Consider the following 4839-nt stretch of genomic DNA (forward strand, 5'->3'; position numbering starts at 1 on the left):
AGGTTTGAGCTCCTGGTTGCCATCTTTGGTCTTCACACAAATACCTCTCAGTCAAGCTATAGCTGACTGGACAAGGTGTGGCCATGTGAATTTAACTGAGTAGGTCATAATTTCCTTCCCAGAAAACTATACAGGCATGCCTTGGAGATACTGCAGATTATTTATAGACCACTGCAATAAAGCAAATCATATGAATTTTTGGACTTCCAATGTAAAGTTATGTTTATGCTATATTGTAGTCTATTAGTGTGCAAATTTGTCTAAAAAATGTACACACTTTAATTAAAGAGTAGATGACATACAGATGGCCAAGAGGCATATGAAAAGAAGCTCAACATCACTAATTATTAGAGAGATGCACGTCAAAACTACAATGAGATACCACCTCACACCAGTCAGAATGGCCATCAAAAAGTCTACAAACAATAAATGCTGGGGAGGGTGTGGAGAAAAGGGAACCTTCCTACGTTGTTGGTGAGAATGTGTACAGCCATTATGCAGAACAGTATGGAGGCTCCTTAAGAAACTAAAATAGAGCTAGCATATGATTCTGGAATTCCACTCCTGGGCAAAGGTCCAGAGAAAAACATGGCTTGATGGGATACATGCACCCTAGTGTTCACTGCAGATCTGTTTACGATAGCCAAGACATGGAAGTAGCCTAAATATCCATTGAAAGAGGAATGGATAAGGAAGTGGTACATATATACAATAGAATATTACTCAGCCATTAAAAAACCTGAAATGATGCCATTTGCAGCAATGTAGAAGACCTAGGGATTATCAGAGTAAGCACAGTAAGTCAGACAAAGACAAATATCATAGGATATTGCTTATATGTGGAATCTAAAAAAAAATGATTCAAGTGAATTTATTTACAAAACAGACTCACAGAGTTATAGAACAAACTCATGGCTACCAGGAGGTAAGAGTCGGAGGAGAGATAGGTTGGGAGTTTGGGACTGATAGGTACACACGGTTATATCTATTCAACAAAGATATGGTTATATTTTGTTGTTATATCTAATAAACTAAGACAAGCAACAAAGACCTACTGTACTGCACAGGGAAGTCTGCTAAATATTCTGTAATAACCTAAACAGGAAAATAATTTGAAAATAATAGATACATGTATATGTATAACTAAAGCTAAAGGCAAAGGAGAAAAAGAAAGATATACCCATCTGAATGCAGAATTCTAAAGAATAGCAAGGAGAGATAAGAAAGCCTTCCTTAATGATCAATACAAAGAAATAGAGGAAAACAATAGAATGGAAAAGACTAGAGATCTCAAGAAAATTAGAGATACCAAAGGAACATTTCATGCAAAGATGGGCTCAATAAAGGATGGAAATGATATGGACCCAACAGAAGCAGAAGAGATTACGAAGAGGTGGCAAGAATACACACAAACACTATACAAAAAAGGATCTTCACGACCCAGATCACATGATGGTGTGATCACTCACCTAGACCCAGACATCCTGGAATACAAAGTCAAGGGGGCCTTAGGAAGCATCAGACAGACAAAGCTAGTGGAGGTGATGGCATTCCAGCTGAACTATTTCAAATCCTAAAAGATGATGCTGTGAAAGTGCTGCACTCAATATGCCAGCTAATTTGGAAAGCTCAGCAGTGGCTACAGAACTGGAAAAGCTCAGCTTTCATTGCAATCCCAAAGAAAGGCAATGCCAAAGAATGCTCAAACTACTGCACAATTGCACTCATCTTAGAAAGCTGAGCACCGAAAAATTGATGCTTTTGAACTGTGGTGTTGGAGAAGACTCTTGAGAGTCCCTTGGACTGCAAGGAGATCCAACCAGTCCATCCTAAAGGGAATCAGCCCTGAATATTCATTGGAAGGACTGATGCTGAATCTGAAGCTCCAATACTTTGGCCACCTGATGTGAAGAACTGACTCATTTAAAAAGACCCTGATGCTGGGAAAGATTGAGGGCAGGAGGAGAAGGGGATGAGATGGTTGGATGGCATCACCAACTCAATGGACATGAGTTTGAGTAAGCTCCGGGAGTTGGTGATGGACAGGGAGGCCTGGTGTGCTGCAGTCCATGGGGTCACAAAGAGTCAGACATGACTGAGTGACTGAACTGAACTACAGGCTATCAAAGTAATGCTCAAAATTCTCCAAGCCAGGCTTCAACTGTACGTGAACTGTGAGCTTCCAGATGTTCAAGCTTGATTTAGAAAAGGCAGAGGGACCAGATCAAATTGCCAACGTCTGCTGGATCACGGAAAAAGCAAGAGAGTTCCAGAAAAACATCTACTTCTGCTTTATTGACTGTGCCAAAGCCTTTGACTGTGTGGATCACAACAAACTGGAAAATTCTTCAAGAGATGGGAATACCAGACCATTTTACCTGCCTCCTGAGAAATCTGTATGCAGGTCAAGAAGTAATAGTTAGAACCAGACACGAAACAATGGAGTGTTTCCAAATTGGGAAAGGAGGACGTCAAGGATGTATTTTGTCACCCTGCTTACTTAACTTATATGCAGAGTACATCATGTGAAATGCTGGGCTGGATGACTTACAAGGGGAATCAAGATTGCCAGGAGAAATATCAATAACCTCAGATGTGCAGATGACACCATCCTTGGTTTGATCCCTGTGTTGGGAAGATCTCCTGGAGAAGGAAATGGCAACCCACTCCAGTGCTGTTGCCTGGAAAATCCCATGGACGGAGGAGCGTGGTGGGCTGAGGTCCATGGGGTCGTAAAGAGATGGACATGACTGAGCGATTTCACTTTTTTCACTTATGGCAGAAAGAGAAGAGGAACTAAAGAGCCTCTTGATGAAAGTGAAAGAAGAGAGTTTAAAAGCTGGGTTAAAGCCCAGCCTTCAAAAAACTTAAGATCATGGCATCCGGTCCCAACACTTCATGGCAAATAGATGGGGAAACAATGGAAACAGTGACAGACTATGTTCTTGGGCTCCAACATCACTGAAGATGGTGACTGCAGGCATTAAATAAAAAGACGCTTGCTCCTTGCAAGCAGTTCAGTTCAGTCACTCAGTCATATCCAAATCTTTGAGACCCTGTAGACTGCAGCACACCAGGCTTACTGTCCATCACTAACTCCCGGAGTTTACTCAAACTGATATCGATCGAATTAGTGATGCCATCCAACCTTCTCACCGTCTGTCATCCCCTTCTCCTCCTGCCTTCAATCTTGATATGTATTACTGAATCACTTTGCGCATATCTGAATTTAGGACAACATTGCTAATCAAGTCTACTCCAATACAAAATAAAATTAAAAAAATAAAAATAAAAGTGTTAAAATGAAAAAACACTTTATAGCCAAGAATGCTATACATCATCTATGACTTCAATAAGTCATAATCATTTTGCAGTAGTAACATCAAGGATTATTTTGATCACTATAATAAATACAGCACAATAAAATAGTTTGAAATAGTCTGAGAATTAACCAAAATATGACACAGAGGCACGAAGTGAGCAAGTACTGCTGGAAGAATGCCAACAGCAGACTTGCTCTACGCAAGGCTGCCGGAAACCTCCAATCTGCGGTTTTTAGAAACACAGCCCTGGGAGGCAGGATAAAGGGAAGTGCCTTGCATGTGGCCCTAAGACTAGATAGTCCCAGCCTGGGCTTGTCTTGTGCCCCACGCAGTGGATGCACAGAGTCTAAACCGGTGTACCGCCAGGTAAGTCCCACCCTAGTGTGTTTAGAAATACTGTCTGTTAGAATTGCTGTTACCCTCAGAAATATAAAAAGAAAGGGAAGCTAGAATTTACTGAGTGCTTACTCTGCTAAGTAGTTTTCTAAATTCTATACAAATATTATTTCATACAGACTGCTCAATAAGATAGATACCCTGAAATGGTTAAAAATTCTAGAACGATACAACCTACCAAGACTGAATCATGAAGAAATAGAAAAGCTTAACAGATTAGTGATGAGCAAGGATATTGAATAAGAAATAAAAAATCTAACAAGAAAATGAAAACCCAAGACCACACAGACTCACTGGTGAGTCTACCAAACATTGAAAGAATACCAATTCTTTGTAAACTCTTCAAAAAAGATTTAAGAGGAGAGAACACTTCGAAATTCATTCTATGAGGCCAGTATTACTCTGTTGCCAGAGCCAGACAAGGACACTGCAAGAAAGAAAATTACAACAAATATTAGCAACCAAAATTCAACAGCACACTAAAAGAATCACACCATGATAAAGTGGGATTTATCCCTAGGATGCAAGGGCAGGATAACATATACATCTCATTAACAAAGTGAAAGACAAACAACACCTGAAGTGAGGTAAGAACAGAACATCTGACCAATGTCCAAAGTTGCTTAGTGATGATAAAACTGTTAGCTGCTCAGCGTGTCTGACTCTTGGCGACCCCGCGGACTGTAGCCTGCCAGGCTCCGCTGTCCTTTGGATTCTCCAGATGAGGATACTGGGGTGGGTTGACATTTCCTTCTCCAGGGGATCTTCTCAACCCAGGGATTGAACCCTGGTCTCCTGCATTACAGGCAGATTCTTTACCATCTGAGCCACCAGGAAGGAATGTATCTCAATGTAATGGAGACCATATATGACAAATATAGAGCAAACATCATATTAGTGAAAAGCTGAACACTGTTGCTTAAGATCAAGCATAAGATATGGGTGCCATCTGTTGTCAATTCTATTTAACATAATATTAGAAGTTCTAATCATAGGAATTAGGCAAGAAAAAGAAAGAAAATATGTCCAAATTGGAAGAAAGGCATGAAACAGTTTCTGTTGGTAAATAATATGATCTTACACATAGAAAACCCTAAAGAAACTGTTTGAACTGATAAAT

This window comes from Oryx dammah, unplaced genomic scaffold, assembly GCF_014754425.2.
Source record: "Oryx dammah isolate SB20612 unplaced genomic scaffold, SCBI_Odam_1.1 HiC_scaffold_17, whole genome shotgun sequence".
Taxonomy (NCBI): domain Eukaryota; kingdom Metazoa; phylum Chordata; class Mammalia; order Artiodactyla; family Bovidae; genus Oryx; species Oryx dammah.